The sequence below is a fragment of the Suncus etruscus genome, chromosome 2 (genome assembly GCF_024139225.1).
Source record: "Suncus etruscus isolate mSunEtr1 chromosome 2, mSunEtr1.pri.cur, whole genome shotgun sequence".
Classification (NCBI taxonomy): Eukaryota; Metazoa; Chordata; class Mammalia; order Eulipotyphla; family Soricidae; genus Suncus; species Suncus etruscus.
The window spans coordinates 11,357,840-11,375,949 of record NC_064849.1 but is presented as its reverse complement, the minus strand read 5'-3'; the positions used below and the strand labels follow the sequence as shown (position 1 = coordinate 11,375,949).

Genomic DNA, 18,110 nt, shown 5'->3' with positions numbered 1-18,110 from the left:
GGGCTGGATTTTAATGCATGAAATACAGTGGCCTTTGACAAAGCAGGTGTGAGCAAAAGGTCTGAGTTTCCATTAGATGAAAATACTCAGATTATGGTACAACCTCACTTCATTAACTGCATTCTAATGTGGTAGTGTCTTCTTTTCAAGTTATAGTTGATTTTATTAATAATTCTTATTGGGATCTTTTTTATTTTTCAGTCAACTTCCTAAAATCTTATTACAAATTATTATAAGTCTGCATTTTAATACTCAACATTTGGCTTCATTTTCTATTGGCTGGCATTTAAAAAAAAAAAAAGATCGGGCCAGAGCAGTGGCACAAGAGGTAGGGTGTCTGCCTTGCCTGCACTAACCTAAGATGGACCATGGGCCTCAGTACCATCCCTGGTGTCCCATATGGTCCCCCTGAGCCAGGAGCAATATCTGAGCATATAGCCAGGAGCATCACCAAGTGTCACTGAGCATTACTGAGCGTTACAGAGCATGGCCCAAAAACCAAAAAGAAAAAAAAAAAAGGAAAAGATCAATGTAAATCTGGAAAGAATAGTGCCTGGAACCTTCTAGAGCAGCATCTAGAACCATCTAGAATAGCAACTGGAACCAGGAATTCTGAGAAAAATCTGCATTTGACAACGCAGAAATATTGGTCTGAAATATTGGTCATTCCCATGTCAGACAGAGCATTTGTTATTATTGTCATTGTTGCTGCTGCTGTTGCTGTTGTTTGGGGGCCTACACCTGGTGCTACTCAGGACTGACTCTGGTTCTGCACTCAGCAGTCACTCCTGGGTAATGCTCAGGGAGCTGTATGGGATGCCAAGGATTGAACCCTGGTGGGCCACATTCAAGGCAAATGCCCTCCCATACTGTATTATCACTCCAGCCCCAAATATAGCATTTTCAATTCTCTTCCCCAAAGCAGTGTGAGTCAAACACATAAATATATCCCTTTTATTCTATATACTATATTTACCATACACACACCACACACATATTTATATATATATATATTCAAGTGATCAAACTACACCAAAGACCCTAAATTACTCCTATGGTCAGCAGCAATAAAGCAGCAAATAAAGCAGCACAAAAAAATTCTGTTTTCTCTTTGATTCTTGGGAAAGTTATTGAGGTTGTACCTCTCTTTGCAGAACCAAGAGTCATTTATTTTTCTCGAGGAAATGTGTCCCTCATAAGGTCTAAGAATAGATTTTTATTTTTGTTTCTTTCATCCTTGAACCCTCCAAGCCCTCACACCAATACGACACATGGCCGGAACTTAATACCTCAACGCTGACTACTGATTGATTAAGTAGAAATGTGAATGGCTGGGAGTGCAGACAAGAGAGACTATCATTTGCACCCTCTGGGACAGAATGGTGACTTGGCATCAGTGGTCATTATTCAGAGATGGTAGGATAATCCAGGGATTCTGAGCAGGAATCAATAAGTTGGGAGAAGAAATGAAAGACTGGCATCATCTGATCCATAACCCTGAGCAAGTCCTGGGGAAAGACAAGAAAGGGTAGTAACAGAGGACAAGCTTTCGAGCCAGACAGAGTTTCTTCCCCAGTGACTGTGTGGCCTTCGCAGGGTCTATGATCTCTGAGAGCCGAAGCCCTTCTCACTTCAGCATGTGGCTACAGTAATGTCCTTAATTATGTGAGGGAGTTGTCAGGCTAGCAAGTGGCAGATGCAAAACAAACTGCCAATTCTGTTGTCTTGATTCCTTGTTTAATCCACACTAAGTATCAATCAAGCGTAAGGCATGCCGCAGCATTTGGATTAAATGGTAGAGAAAAGAGAAAGGCTCTCCTTGAGAAACTGGACCCAAGGACAGGTTTTCCCTTGAGAGTCTGCAAGGAACCAAACTTGCGCATTTTCCAGACCCTGTACTGAACACTTGGCTTTCTTTTACAAATAGGAAGTGGATCCCAGCATATCCCAGCCAGCATTCAATCGCCAATTTTGTTTGTTTTCTTTTGGGGTCACATCCAGCTGTGTTCAGAGCTTACTCTTGACTCTGCACTTAGAGATCACCCCTGGTGGTACTCAGGGGGAAACAAGATGGAATTGCAGGCATGGAGCCCTGGTCAGCTCCATGCAAAGCAAGTGACCTCTCCACTGTACTATCTCTCCAACTTTGTTAATAACAATATCTGAAAGAAGCCCAGGCAATGGTTGAAAGTCAGAAAAGTGTTAAGGGCTTCTTTTCAATCAAAGATTTTTTGTTGTTTTTGTGTTGTTGCGACACACATATTATCTCATTATATGGAAATGGCAAGACAATGTTCAGTTCATATCTAACAGCATGGTCTGTCCACATAAGTCAAAGATTGAAAAGCCAATCTGTCCGACAGAATAAGGCTCATGTGTTTTAATGGGGAAAAGAAGAAAAGCATTAAGATGGGAACAAATGGCTCTGAGAAGGGGACAGCTGTTCCATCTGAGCTACTTTCTACGAGGGAATTGACAGATTCCCCTGTTCCCATTTTCATCAGAAACAGTAGTAGCAACACACGTGCACACACACGCATGCGCACGCACCCACACACACAAGTTGTCTTGGCACCTTAAGTAGAAACATTTTTCGCTGGAGACGAGAACTCCAATAGGCATCCACACTGCCCTTCAACATCAATGTCCCCCTCATAAAAGGTTTCCTTAAGCCCTGAGACTCACGCATGCCATAGTTGACACCTTAACAACCAGCACTGATGAGACCAGACAATGTTGCTGAGTGTCATGAGTCCCTTTATTCATGCCTCACAAGATGTGAGAGAGAGAGAGAGAGAGAGAAGAGAGCGAGAGAGAGCTGTGCCTTCATTCTTTGTCCTAGAATGAAAAAACTGAGGTTCCAAGCATTAACCTTTATTTACCCAAGGACTACACAACCCTAGAAGGCGACAAATATGCCATCTAGTTATGGCTGCGTCTCCATCCTCCACACTGCCACGCTGCATAACTCAAAGATATACTTGATGAGTATCGCTTCACATGTCAAAGACTCTGCTATGACCCAGAATACTTCTGGAAAAACCAAGTCTCTTGATGAAAAAACCATAAAAAATCCGTTCCAGCCATTTGCACCAAGCCTACCGATGTTTTGAGAGCTGCAAACCCTAATTTCATGTTCACTTTATAGTTTATCAACCACTGTGCATAAGCCATCATAAGCCATAGATTTTCAGACAAGCCCGTAACCTCCCCGACAGCAGCAAAGAAGCGTAGGGTTCAGGAAATGAGTATTGAAGTCCTGCCGCTTCCTGGAAGAGCTGAAGCCTCACGGGAGTTGCAGTGAGCCACATTTCCTCCAAAATTCAGAATCCCAAGGGTCCTGCTAATGGGTTCCCCTGGGCTTCATGTGGCTCTTGTGCTTCAAGACTCATTCACGCATGCCTGGATTTTGAACATCACAAAAGAATCCAAAGAATGTAGCATCTTATCTAAGTTCTTCGAGCTACATGAGAAATGAAATAGATGCAAACTATCCTGCCCCTCCTCCTCTACACACACACCACACACACACACACACACACACCACACACACACACACAGAGAGATGAGACTTAGTAACCACCACACCCTTCTCCAGAAGACCTTCTCAGAGAGGCCTGGGCCCATTCTGGAATGGGAAGGATATCCTGTGAACAAATTCCTCCCAAATCTATCTGGTTACGAATTAGGGCCAGACAGCAGAAATAGGTGGATTGTCAGCTTCTCAAAAGCCCTCATTTGCTACCTGAAGATTATGAGTTGCATGAGGCAATGACTGAGCATATAGAGGATAGGGTACAAGGACGCGAGGGTGCCATCTGATGGGGTTCCCTTCCTACATAAAGTTTCTGAAGTAGTTTCAACTAGTTATGAACTAGTTTTAGTTTCAAACTAGAAAAAAAACATTGAAATTCTATAAAACTCTAGTGAGAAATCAACCTGCTGTCTTTTTAGTCATTTAGGATGAGAAATTTGTAACAATATGATGACTTGCAGCATATGATCATGCAGAAAAAGTCCTTGGGTGCCAACACTCAGCTTTACCAAAAGTCAACCATGGCCATTTTTGCTTTACCAGGATCTACCCACTGTCCCCCCATTTCCGTTTTGCTTTGCTGTTTTTGTTTTGTTTTAGTTGTTTGGGGGACACAACTAGTGATGCTCAGGGCTTACTCCTGGTGTCTGCAACTTAGGAATCACTCCTTGTGAGCTCAGAGAACAATGTAGAGTGCCATGGATTGAGCTAGGCCAGACTTAGGCCAGCTGGATGCAAGGCAAGCAACCCCTATTCTGCTCTATTATGTTCCGGACCCCCAGTTTTTGTGATGTTGGGTGTGAGGGCCAACACACAAACAGTGCATAAAGTAGGGTGCTGTTTCCAATGATGATCAGGAGATTATGCAATGCTGGGAAGCAAACCCAGGCCTCCCGCATGCAAAATATGTTCACTAGTCCTCCTCATTATCTGCTGGCTTAGTAATCATTAATTGATTTAGTTTTATTTTTCTTGCAGTGCTAGGGATTGAACCCAGGGACTTGTACCTGACAACAAATTACTCTGCCACCTAAGCAAATTCCCAGCCTTCCTTTTGTTATCCCATGTTATCTTTAATGTTCAATTCTGGGTCCATAGATGTGGATTGATAATCCTGACTCTTATATTAATCCCAATGATAACCTGGACTAGTTTTTTTTTTTCCTTTTGGTTTTTGAGTCACACCTGGCAGTGCTCAGGAGTTACTCCTGGCATCTATGCTCAGAAATCGCTCTTGGAAGGCTCAGGGGACAGATGGGATGCCAGGATTTGTAACCACCGACCTCCCTGCATGAGAGGCAAAACGCCCACTTACCTCCATGCTATCTCTCTGGCCCCTGGACTAGTTCTTTAAAGACCACTGAGCATGGGACGGGAGAGAGAGATAAGAACACTCCGTGTGTTTACCTTGCATGCAGCCAACTCCAGGACCTAAGGTGGTTGGTTCGAATCCCAGCATCTCATATGGTCCCCTGTGCCTGCCAGGAGCTATATCTGAGCAGATAGCAGGAGTAACCCCTGAGCAATGTCAGGTGTGGCCAAAAACCCAAAAACAAAAAAAAAAAAAAAAACCACATGAGCAAAAGAGACTAATGAACCCCCAGGATTTGGTCACACTGCTACAATATTTCCCCTTTTTATTTTTTCTGTACCCATCTCCTTCAGTTTTCTAATCTCCTGGTGGTGTTTACTTTAATAAATCTGGCCATCAGGATAACCTGACAAGGAGGAAATGGGAACAACTTGATCTAAGAGTAAGTTGTCCTCCCTCATCAGCTATCAATAAGACAAAATCAGAAAACAGGTCACCCCTTGATATGTGCAAAAGCCAAGATCACTATATACTGATTGTTGCAACCAACACTGGACAGTACACATCCAGGGACCAACAACAACAACAACAGCAACAAAAAGCTCTAGCCTAGCTTTTGGTATACGATCTGTTCAACAAACAAGAGCTCCAAGTCCAGAAGTTTGACTGAGACAACCGCAGCTGAACCGGTCTTCCAGAAACATAACCAAAGACTTTATCCCGGCTCCAGTCTAGGAGCAACATAATGACCAAGAACACCAACTACAGAAGATGGATTAAAACGACACTGAAGAAACATAACTGCTAGAACCACAAAGAAAGACTTCATAAACTCCATTCCCTGAGCTGCACAGCCACCAAGATCTCTAGAAACAGAGGTCTGATTTTACCATCCAAGACAAAGCAGAAGTCTTCCACACACCACGAAAGCAGCAAGGGGAGAGTAAATGATCATACAAGGAGTCTAGAGTTAATCCCATGACAGTATACTTCAGGGGTGGAGAAACCCTGTATCTCCTAGATCAAGGGAATTCTCTCTACAATATCCCCAATAGTTACTGTGCCTATGCAGGGGGGGTAAAGAAAAGGAGAAAAAAAAGCACAAAACAATCATTTTTCCACATGTTTATTTATCGATTGATCGATTTTTTGACGTCTTTATTTTGGTATGGAGATTACGGTTGATGTCTCCAATATTATTTTATTTTATTTTGTCTTGTCTTTCTCTTTCTTTTTGCACTCGAGCATGATTTGATTTCAGAACCGAGACTATTGTGTGGTGCCTGTCTTTATTGCTGTAGTGCTCACCGGTTATTTAATTCGATATTTTTTTCTGTATTGTTGTGGTATTTCAATTACCTTTTTCACATTCTCTCTCAAACTGAGTTGGAAGCTTCTAGAGGGACTCAGCCCATTTTCAGCGTATTTGACTTTTGACTTCTTTTTTTTTTCCTCTTATTTTGAATACCATTCATATTGCTTTTCTTTGCCTTACAAACACAAAAACCACATACCTCGATTTCCTAAGCCCTGCCTCTTAAATAGAGGGGAAAACCAGGGAGGGTTCCAGGATCAATCAGATATGTGATCACTAATAGTAAGCCAGACAAAAGAGGGGTCCACTACTCTAGCAGCCTGGGGGGTGATGGAGGGGTATATGTGTTGTTGAAAGGGAACTAGAATGGGGGAGAGGACATAGTTGGTGATGGGTATTCCCCTGACTCAATGTTAATATGTACTAAATACTACTATGAAAGATATGTAAGCTATTATAGAAAAAAAATGTGTTTTTAATCAGAAAAAAATGATCTGGCCCATCAGGTTAGATGAGTTCCTTAATTTTCACAACTCTCAGTTGCCTCCTTCATAAGAGAGAACTAATGATCCCTTGTCCATAATTCATTAGACAAGACAATAGAGTAGTTGTTATGAGACAGCAAAGTTCCTTCCATGAGGGGAGGGGTAATTGTGGGTAAGGAGTGGGGAGCAATGAGACAACCCAGGGTTGGGATATCAAACTCTTAAACAAAAATAAATAAAAACTAAGTCAAGATAGTCCCTTGGGTAAAAGCAAATTTCTATAAGGGGGGCAGTCAACAAACAGCCCAGGCAATTATAGAATAGGAAATTGTCACAACTTGACTTTGTTCTTCAATGATACTTCTGACTTACTATGTGGAAACATCCCAACCTCTGCTCTTACTGTGCCTCTTCAATGTGAGTTCTTAAGTAAGTGCCTGAATGTCTCTATCAACTTAAACAATGCTCAAGTGTTGAGAGGATATTGTATTAAATAAATGGCCGGCTGGTGAGCTCACTCTTGGCTGTCAGGGAGACACAAAAACCTGGGACAGTCCTTGAGTGCTTGTTGGTCTTGTCTCTGTCACACACACACACACATCCACACACACACACACAACACCACACGACAAAAGTTAAAGGTATCCATTCTGATTGGCTTATTGTAAGGAAAGTGCCATACCAAGGCATTGGGTTTACACTGTACTGTAAAAAAAATTAAAAAAAATAAAACATGGACAGTAACAAAGACCATCGCAGAGAGAATAAAAGTTATGAAGAAAATCATGGAGGGACTTAGGGGATTAAGAAGGATTTGGCTTTCATTGTGAACTATCCTAATAATGAGAATATATGAGGGAAATAGAAAACCTGTCTAGGAGTACAGGCGGGGTTGGGTGGGGAGGGAGGGAGGTTTGGGGACATTGGTGATGGGAATGTTGCATTGGTGATGGGGTGGTGTGTCTTTACATGACTGAAACCAAACACAATCATGTATGTAATTAAGGTGTTTAAATAAAATATATAAAATAATAAGGATTTGGCAACCAGAGGCCAGTGAAAGAGACCCCTCATATTGAAGGTGGCAAGAGGCACAGATGTTGAATGGATGGGGCAAGGTGCAGTAAGCTTCAGGCTAAACACACAGAAACTGTGGTGTTGAAAATTAAGGTCCCTACACCTGGGACCCCAACCACTGGCCCTCTTCAAATTTCAGACCCAACACTGAGTAGCTGTGAAAACTTCTGGACCCAGGCACTAATTGGTCTTGCTGATGGCAAGAAAAATAATATCAAACAAATATGGTTTAGGGAGTTCGGTTTGTACTGTGGAGGGCTAGAATGCAGTTGTTTACTAGTAGTTCGCACCATACTATCTTTGTGTGTGTGCATGTATATTTTGTGTGTAGTCTTGTGTGTTGTGTGTGGTGTGTGTGTGTGTGTGGTTTTTGAGCTACACTCACTGCACTCAGTGGTTATCTCCCCTGGCTCTGTGCTCAGAAATTACTGCTGGTAGGCTCAGGGGACCATAGATATGAATGCTGGGGATTGAACCAAGGTCAGCAGGCAAACACCCATCCACTGTGTTATCGCTCTGGTCCCACACCCATACAAATAGCAAAATAATCAAGTATTCAAAGATTTTAAAAGATAATAGCAATACCCTTTACTCATGTCTAAGTTTACCTTTAAGCTTACTCTGTTTAGGAAATGTCCACCTCACCAATTTTGTTGGTTTTGTTTTTGTTTTTGGGCTACATCCTGGTGGCACTCAGGAGTTACTCCTGGCTCTGCACTCCGAAATTTACTCCTGGCAGGGACTAGAGGAACCCTATAGAATGCAGGGGATAGAACACGAGCCAGTCACAAGCAAGACAAACTTCTTGACTGCTGTGCTATCGAGTTAGCCTTGCTGAATGTTTTTGATGGTGCAGGAAATAAAAAAAAAATTTGAATACAAGGCAAAAATGTTCTACCACTTCAAGCACATCCACATCCCACCCTCATTATTTTCTGAAATACTTGAGAATATACCCCACTAGTATTTCTAAACATCCAGGATCAGACACCCAATTCCCCTGATAACTCTGGGCAAGTGAGTGCAAATGCTTTACGCTCTAGATTCAACAAACTCGTCCTAAATGAAGCCAGAATTATGCTCTCATGTGGATTCCCACAAAATCCACTTGGAAAGCTTCTAGGTGGTGGGCCCTGGGGTTAGAGCTGGAAGAGGAGCCTGGTTTTCCTTCATGACCCAGAGGTCATCAGGCATGATGCTTCTGCCAGGAGCGAAAGTTGAGATGCTCAGATCAATTCCACAATGTAAAAGAGCCCAATATAGCAAAAGAGAGAGGGAGATATTGGTTGCAATATTAGATACTGCCTTGTCCCCTGGGCACAGTCAAAACAGATACAAGTTTTCCATGCCAACTCTGGCCAGGTGAACAATTTTATGTGGAGTTTTTATAGACACTGGGAGACACTCTTTATACTATGGTCATAAAGGCTTTGGCATTGCTCTTGACCGTATTTACTGTGGTTTTTCTGTCCTTGCCCCCATCATTTAAACAATATTGCTCAACCCTGATTCCATTCCCCCAGCTTGTTGTACTCCAAAGCAATGGAGTCAACTGGATGGGATTCTGGAACGAAAAAGGGTGGCATGAGGTGAAGGAGCTAATGCAATTCAAACACCGGTTCCTGTCGGGCTAAAATGAAAAGCCACTCATTGCAGTATCTATTTGGACGCACCACAACAGCTAAGATGGTCAGAGCAGAAGAAAGTGGGAGAGGAACATGGAAAATATGCTTTGTGCAAGCTTTTGGCTTTTAAGTCACAAGAAATTACTTCAAAATGAAGTTTTTTTTCCAAACAATAAGAAGAAAATAATCTGCTGAGAAACAATGATCCTGGTTTACCTCCTCAGCTCCCCAGTTCCACTCCTGTAGAACAAAGGGAGCTTGAAGTGACCCCTGGGCTCCCCAAAGGGGTGAGGGTCTCTGTTGTTTGTCTGGGAGTAAGAGGAGACAAAGTGTGTTCATATCACTTGAGGACAAAATGTGCCTTCAAAAGCAAACTATTATTACAACAGAAACCAAGAAGCATTTGCAGAAAATCACTATCTCATCTGAATTGACATCTGTTAATCAAAGAGGTTGAGGCCCTTTTGAATTATCAAACTAAATATTTTTAGGAAATATCCCTGAATGCCTGAAAAGAACATGAGCAGCATCAGTAGAAGGAAAATAATCTTCAGAGAGAAAGGCAAGTCAAACACATCACAGGGAAAAATCATCCAGGGGAAATTCATCAAGGAAGATTGGCCCCCAAAAATAACAACACGTGGCCATTCCATCAGTCTCTACCTTAATCCTGCTCCCACTCCCCTTCCTTGCAAAGATCCCAATTGCCAGCCCAGACTTTTGATTCATCTTAGCAGTTATTTGATCAAAGCCCAAGAGAAAGCTCAGAAAAGTGATCGAGTAGGAAGATGAGGACAGAGAAATTGATGGAGATGATTATTCTCATTAAAGCATGTCGAGTGGCTCGCTGAGGGAAGATGAAAATGACATGAACTTGAAGCTTTTGAATTCCCAGTCAAGGCTGGTTAGGGATAGCCTGAAATTGACTTTCTGTGCCCCTTTTTGATGGATGACAAAATAAATGCATCTATCATCCCCTCCCACCGTCCCCCTTGCCACATGTTTTGGTAATGACAAATGTTTATGGTATGCAATACTGTCTGGAAAATCATTTGATATGCAATTAATGCATTCTAGCTCTGCACTAAAAGCTGGGTCTATCTTTTCCAGTGATCAGACCGGATGGTTTCTCCATAATTCTATTATTGATCAAGTGGGCTCTGGTGGACTGTCTATATTACTTTAATATCTAATAACTGATCCCACAGGCCTGATCTCTCAAAGAATCTCCAAGTGACAGCTTCGTCCAAACATACACTTTTCTTCCATATCTGTCCTTTACAATGACCTCCGCAAATCAATAATAAGATACCGCATTCCAATGAAAACCTATGATTACCAACAAGGACTGAATTGATTATAAAAACAAAAAATTCAGTCATTGGTGATAACCCATAGGTTTTCTTGGAGTGCAGTATAGAATGTTACACAGTTTCTAGATGCTCCCCACAAATTTTAGGGAATATGGAGGGATCAAACTAGCAGGATTATATGTAATTAACATCAATGATACTTACTTGCAAAGTTTCCATGTCTGTGACATGACACCTGGAAATTCCTTTCTAGTCCTTGCATGATTTACGCCCAGTTGAATAGTGCAAGACAAGTGTATTTTTCTTGAGGATAGATCACTGATTACTGAGACATTAAATATAGACCAAAAGCAAAATTGATAGGACTGGGTAAATAAGCTGTGCTCTAGCCACCCTAGCAGAATGCTTCTCTATCATTAAATGATTATAAAATTGCCCTTGTGCAACAAACAAATGAAAACAGAAGTTGACTATGGCATGTAAAACAAGTCAGGAAGTGAAAAAACAATTATGGAATGGTTTTTTATGGAATGGGCGGAACATCCAGAGGTCAAGGCAGTGAGACCTCAGAGGTAAACTGAGGGAGTGTGTTTCTTTTAAAAAAGATTTTCGGGGGCCGGGAAGGTGGCGCTAGAGGTAAGGTGGTCTGCCCTCACAAGCGCTAGTGTAGGATGGACCGCGGTTCAATCCCCCGGCGTCCCATATGGTCCCACCCCCCAAGCAGGAGCGTTCTGAGCATATAGCCAGGAGTAACCCCTGAGCGTTCAAACGGGTGTGGCCCAATAACCAAAAAAAAGAGAAAAAGAAGATTTTCAGCAAGTCACTGAGTGATTTTTTCCTGAAAGAAGGGGGTACAGGCCCAAAATACAATGGGAGCCTCTAAACCTAAGGAGTCATTTGATAGTGTTAGAAACTTTGGTGGAGGATATGGTCAAGCATACATCCCCCCATGCAGGTGAAAAAATATGATCCAGGGACCAAAGTAATAGCACAGCTTAGGCATTTGCCTTAAATTCTGCCAAACCTGGAAGAAACCTTGGTTTCGATCCCTGGCATCTCCATATGGTCCCTGAACCTGTCAGGAATGATTTTGAGGGATAAAAAAAAAGAATGATTTCTGAGCACAGAGCCCAGGAGTAATGCCTAAGCACCACTGGAGTGTCACAAAAACAAACATAAAAACAAAAACTAAAAAAGAAAGAAAAGTATCATCCAGACACGTGAATGTTCAAGTACTATGATTTGAATTTGGAAAGAAAAAATACAGTAAGCAACCTCAAAAAGAAAAAAAAAAAAAACAACCCTCAAGCGGCCTTGTAAACCACGGCCCAGCTTCACAGCTTTACCATTAATCTCTAAGACTCAATGCCCCAGCACCAACTAATAGGTATATGAGTCTTAGCGCTAAAAACTCTGTGAATGGTGAGCTGAGCCTCTACCTGCCTGACCAAAGCTCCAGTAGCCTCACTCCACACCCCCTCTGCCTACCACCAGGCAACTTCACTGCTTCACGATTCCTGTCTGCAGAAATGCCAAGTCTACTGAAATTTCCAGGACGGCCTCCCCCACCCTTCCCACACACACACAAACCCTATATTTCATAAAGCCCCCAGTAGCCATACCCCACATCCCACATTCATCAACCGTGTAAACAACAGCCCAGCTTCCCAACTTCAACCAAGATGCAAGTCAAACCACACCATTGAAATGCCTGGCTCGGTTCTACAGATCTTGAAGCTCCTGGAGCATACAGCCATCATCTGCAGCCATGTTACCCCCCAAATTCCACAAGGCTGGCAACCCAGTAGGAACACACAAAATTAGATGGGGGGAGGACCCTGAAAGCCAACTCATCTAAATCAATAAAAAACAACACAGGAAGGCTCGACTAGCAACCAACAGCTTGGCAGACTCTCAGGCATTGATTTTAATGACCCCATGGTAAGCTGTAAACAGTTTTCACAATTTTCCTTTTACTGAAGTATTTTTCCATAATTCCATTTGTCACTTTTTTGGTAAAAAAAAAATACCTAAAATTAATTGTTTTGTGCCTGCCAAGGGGAGGCTTGGGGATGTGAGTGAAAAATGGGGACAATGGAGGAGAGAAGGTGGAATTGGTGTGTTGGAACAGTGAATATTTGAAAACAATATAGTATAAATTTTGCCCAAGCATGGTTTTAAATAAAGTTGAATAAAATGAGGACTCTTTTTTTCTAAATAAAAAAATGGAGAAAGAAAAGAGGCAAAAACAGAAATTAACCAAATCAGTCAGAATTCTGCATCTCTTAGTACAACTTTACATACACACAAAAACTCACAAATTTTCCTTGCTTTTGGTGCCTGATGGCATGATGTAACCGTGGGTGGCTTTGATGCATTTGTACTTTTGTGTGCCTGTTGATATGAAACTTATCCCCAAAGACTGAGAAACTGCTCCCGGTTTTAGGGTTATAGCCAGAATCCTGACATCATTTCAGCTTATTCTTCTCCTCATGCATTTCACTTACCCAGGATGTCTGAATTCACATTATAGCTCATTTTAAGGCAAGTCAGTAGCCTTCAGGAAAAGCAATAGGCTCATTTCCCACTTCAAGACAGAACTGGCCCAGCAATAGCCCTACTGCACCTTTCCTTATCTTTCAAGGCTGTGAGATTTCAGCCAGGAAGCTTCTCATTGCCAGTGTATTTTTTTTTCTGAATGTAGCTCTTTCTCAGACCAATTTATTGCCCTTGTTCATAAAGAAATTAATTCTAATTATAAAGACCAAAGCAACCCCAGAGCATTCCATCTCGTGGGCCATGTTTAAACTGTGGACATTCGCCCCAACATTTATGACCTCTCTAAGGTTGTGAGAAATGCTTCCCCCAACAGAATCATGTGACTAAAGCCACAGTCCAATGGCACATTCCCTTTGTCCTTCAAAGCCTCCAATTTTGCAGTTCAACCATCTAAACTGTGACTCAGGAAAATAAACGCTCCAAGACAATGCCTGATAGAATTTCAACCCAAACGGTAACATACACATATCACAACTGATTCTTCTTCTTTCTTTTTTTTTTTCTTTTCAAGAACATCCAGCCACAACTAAAAGCATCCTTTAAATTGTCTGGGTTTTGTTTATCTTAAAACAAACCCTCTGCATTACTTTCATGTGGGGGATACTTGAAAACATAATTGCTGGAAATAACCACATAGTACACTGTTGTCAAAATCTTGTTTTCCCACACACCCCATTAGTCAGGGCATAAGTTTACTTAATGTATGTTGTATATACAGACTTGGAAGATATCAGAAAGCTTTGGGAGTTTCCCAACACCCCTCAGTCTGCTCTATCAGCTGGAGAAATACTACTGAAACACAATATCAAATTCAGCTATTTTTCCTCCTGGCAGAACTATAGAACAGAATTCTCTACAGTTGAATCACACAAATACACCCTACCAACAGAACCCATAACAACACCCCCACACTAAGGCACACTCACACACACTCATGCAGAATAAGTCCTGAACTATTTTTATGAAACACCCCTAGTTCTATGAACAATAGATCAAATTCACTTGAACTCAGCTCTGTGTACTGAAAACAGGATGGAACCTGAAAGTTGGTCTCCATCATGGAGGCAAACAAATCAGCTATCTGGTCAACAGAACCAACCACATGTGGCACTGGGTAACTGATTAATGACCTAAAACAAACCAAGTAAGTTAGGCATTGGTTAGCTGAGTATCCATGATTGCTGAACTCCCAACCAATGGTAATCAAATTGTCAATGAGCCAAAATGAATTGACCAAGTGGCCTGTTCATTCACAGAAGACCCAACTGCGAGGAAACCAACAAAGTGTATCTCTGATTAACAGAGAAACAACCAAGTGAAATCCATCCAGGTCAACTCCAGCCTCCTCCAGGAGAAATGGCGGGAAACTTACCAGCAAGAGAAATTCACACGCAACCGGAGCACACCCTGTGAACTCGGGCAAGTGTGAACACTAACTGGGTCCATCACACAGGATTGGGATTGGATCTCGTGTCTGTACTTACGGAGATTATTTATAGGGGGCTCTGGTAATCCGTGTTCTCATAATGTTGGACGTGGACCACAATGTTGAGATCTCTCTCAATGTGTTCAGTGTTGCAGTGACCTTGTGGGCCTCATGACATCCGCAAGGGCCCTGAAAGAAGAGAGAATGTCAATCTGTTCATGCCAAAGACAAAACATTTAGCACCTCACACTGTGCTTGGAGCATCATGCCGGTGGACAGGGGATGAGATCATTTCCTCCATGGAGCTGCCAGACTAGCTGGAGAGAGCACAGAAAAAAAAAGGAAAGTGAGGAGTAAAGTCACAGCACTTAGGGTTGAGTCTAATATCATTCCTCAGCCTTTCAACACCAGCAGGTCAGCACCCATGCAAGAAGACTGGCCCATGGACTGGCAGTGTTAACCCAGGTAGTGGACCAATAGTCCGCAACACTTTCTCCATGGCCAACCAGGATTTAAAGAATGACTGATGTAGAATATTAGAATTTCCACCTTAGGGAGTTGCCCAGGGGACAAGAAGTATGAAAATATAGCCTGTGACCAAGCTTCATAGACTGATCATCCCTTAAATCTAACCCTGACATTACAGAGGTACTTATATTTAGCCAGGCACTGTGCTAGCCCACTGTTCCATGCCTTCACTCAGCTGAGCCACTGAGAAGTATCTCTGAGAAGTGGTTTTCATTCGACACAGAAGAGTAACAAAGGTTCTGAAAGGTGAGTTTACTTGCCTCAAGGGCACAATGGTAAGCTGAAGTATGAGTATTTGAACCTCAGTTTGTCCTCGGTGTCCTGCCCACTGGGGACTGAATTTTCTGTAGCTAAACAAAGGGATTAGTTGGGGTGGGGTCTTGGAGGGTATTCATTCTGATGCCTCTCTTAGCACTGAGGGAAGGCTCAAGCCTTGGGGTAGGGTCTGTGCTTTTACTTCATATCCTTTCTACTTGGCCCCCTGCAGAATCACCTTGGCATTCCTAAAAACCCCAGCATCACCCCTCACTCTGTCTGCCAAAATTCACCCAAGAGATGAAGATGGCCATGTCCATGAGGAAGAAACAAGGGCTGTTTGTCCAAATAATAACTCTCAAATCTTAGGGCTTGAGCACAAGATCTTGAAGGCACAGTGGATAGGGCATTTGTGGCCAACCTGGGTTTGATTCTCAGCATCCCATATTAGTCCCCAAGCCTCCCAGAAGTGATTTCTAAGTGCAGAGCCAGGAGCGACCCTTAAGTACCACCCAAGTATGGCCCCAAAACAATAAAAGAACTCTCAGAACCATCTTGACTCAAGGATCCAACCATTCAGTCAGTTCTTGGGATGGGGCCCCCCACAACCTGCCTGCAACAGCACACAGTCCTCCAGCCTCTATGCAAGTCTGATACACAATGAGGCAGAGTCTCCATGAGGGGCAGAGATACTTCAGGTTAGAAAAGAGACTGAGATTAAGGGGACTTTGGACAAGAACCACAATTAGGAAAAGCTTCAGAAAAACATACCTGAAGCCCGAGAAATTGAAAGACAAAGATTGAGGCTATTGGGAGAGGAACATGTGACAACTGCTCATTCATTCATTCATTCATTCACTCAGCAAATATTCATTGCCTATTGCATGCCAGATTCTAAGGACACAAAAGTGTCCAAGACACGTATGACACTCCCTTCAAACAGCTGTATTCTGAGGAGATAATATTTTTATGAGTCTTGTCAGGGCTGGAGGATAGCACTCAGGGAGGGTATTTGCCCTTGCATGCTGCTGACCCAAGTTTGATCCCCGGCATCCCAAAGTTACCTAAACCTTCCAGAAGTGATTCCTGAGTGCAGAGCCAAGCCCTGAGCACCATGAGATGGGTGGGAAAAAACACCAACGAAAAAAAGAGCCACTGTCAGATGAATACACAGACTGTAAACAACCAGGGCAGCATCCTTTTATCAGCACCCCAAATTGGAGACAGCCTGACTTGTTGGTAAGAGATAGACAAAAAGGGGTTCTTTGAGTGAAAGTGATTGGGAAATAAAAAGGGATGGAGCTCTGTCCTAGATGTTACATAGGTAAAACTTGGAAGCTTTATGTAAGTACAAGAAACAAAAAGCCACATATGGGATGATTGCATGAACGGGAGCTATTCAGAAATGGCCATGTCATATGGACAGAAACTCGATTAGTGATCCCTGGGGCTGGGATGTGAATTGAGGGGGTCTTGGAAAAGTCTGATAATGGGTGAGGGGTTCTCTGCAGGGGGATGGAAATATTCTCAAATGAAAAGTGGGATGGTGGCTTGACTTTGTGAATATGCAAAAAATGGAAGATCTTAATTGGGGGTGGTTGGGGACAAACTGATTGTACTCGGGGCTTGCTCCTGCCTCTGTGCTCAGGGATCACTCCTGATGGGTCATCAGGGAACCATATGTGGTGTCAGAGATCAAACCTGAGTTGGCCACAGGTAAGATAAGGCACTTCTACCTATTATATTACTGCTCCCAGCCTTGCATATTTTAAGAAATCCTAGATGAAGGGAAGGATAACTAGATGATTATCAAAAAAAATATTCCTTTGCAGAAGCCGGAGAGATAGCATGGAGGTAAGGTGTTTGCCTTGCATGCAGAAGGACGAGTGATTTCAAATCCCCCGGCATCCCATATGGTCCCCCGAGCTGCCAGGAAGCGATTTCTGAACATAGAGCCAGGAGTGACCCCTGAGCACTGCCAAGTGTGACCCCAAAATCAAAAAAAATTCTTCCTATGTAGATGGAACATGAGTTGAACCTCTGAGTGGCAAATAAAAGCTGGTCACCAAAAGAAGCTAGACAGAGGACAGTAAGTAAAGAGATAGTTAGAGAAAGTACACTAGTAGAGGCCTTAAGGCAAGTAGCCGACTCACGGTTAGAATCTCCTGCACTGCAGGGTCCCCTGAACACACCAGAGCAGTGAGCCAGGAGTAACTCCTGAGCATATGCCCTGATAAGGCTCAAAAACAATCCCCAATAAAGAGAAACATTTGGGGCATCGGCAGTGGCCAGTGCAAAAGTTGTAAGAAACAGTGGAGCTGCTTGAGGAATAAGAAAATGAATAGAGGAGCTGGAGCGATAGCAACATCAGAAAGGGCATTTGCCTTGCACATGGCCAACCCGGATTCGATCTCAGCATTCCATAAGTCCCCCAAGGCCTATCAGAGTGATGTCTGTGCACTAGAGCCAGGAGTAGCTCCCTGAGCTGAGTGTCGCTTGGGTGTGCCCCACCCCCCCCCAAAAATAAAGTGAATAGAGCAGTTGGGTGGTGAATAAGAACATTTCAGGGTGGAGAGTATCAGGATTCATTGTAACAGCAAACAAGAAGTGCATGTGTCAATCTAGCCAGTCCATGGGGCAGAAGCTGACTTAGCAACTGCGTCTCTGAGAACAGTTCTGC

General features: G+C 42.8%; 1 protein-coding gene across 1 annotated transcript in view; it reads right to left on the bottom strand.

Annotated features, from left to right (window-relative positions):
- Positions 1-14,710, bottom strand: part of LOC126001294 (protein shisa-9-like) — a 213,121-nt gene extending 198,411 nt beyond the window's left edge. Inside the window, exon 1 of the mRNA XM_049768528.1 lies at positions 14,706-14,710. The gene's annotated coding sequence lies outside the window, so the exon portion shown is untranslated. The remainder of the gene's footprint in view (positions 1-14,705) is intronic.
- Between the last annotated feature and the right edge of the window lie 3,400 nt (positions 14,711-18,110).